We start from the raw sequence: 451 nt of genomic DNA, 5'->3' as shown, positions 1-451 counted from the left end.
CATCTCCAATGAACTCTACAAAATAGCCGATAAGTCCTCCACCATGGCAAGGCTAGCTTTTCCTCACTTTATTTGCCATCTATGTTACTCAGCTGGAGTTATCATAGAAAGAGATATCCCCATTGAAGAGGATAAGCCCATCACCAAGAAGAGGATGGAGCAAGCAAGAGAGACCATGCACGGTTCTCAAGAGATGCATGAGGAAGCTCATCATCAAGAAATCCTTGAGATGCCTCAAGGGATGCACTTTCCTCCCAACAATTATTGGGAGCAACTCAACACCTCCTTAGAAGATTTGAGCCACAATGTGGAACAATTAAGGGTGGAACATCATGAGCACTCCATCATTCTCCAAGAAATAAGAGAAAACCAAAGAGCAATGAGGGAGGAGCAACAAAGGCAAGGAAGGGACATAGAAGAGCTTAAGGACATCATTGGTCCTTCAAGAAGA

This window comes from Arachis duranensis, chromosome 3 (assembly GCF_000817695.3).
Source record: "Arachis duranensis cultivar V14167 chromosome 3, aradu.V14167.gnm2.J7QH, whole genome shotgun sequence".
Lineage (NCBI taxonomy): Eukaryota > Viridiplantae > Streptophyta > Magnoliopsida > Fabales > Fabaceae > Arachis > Arachis duranensis.
Note: the sequence above shows the minus strand (reverse complement) of the source record.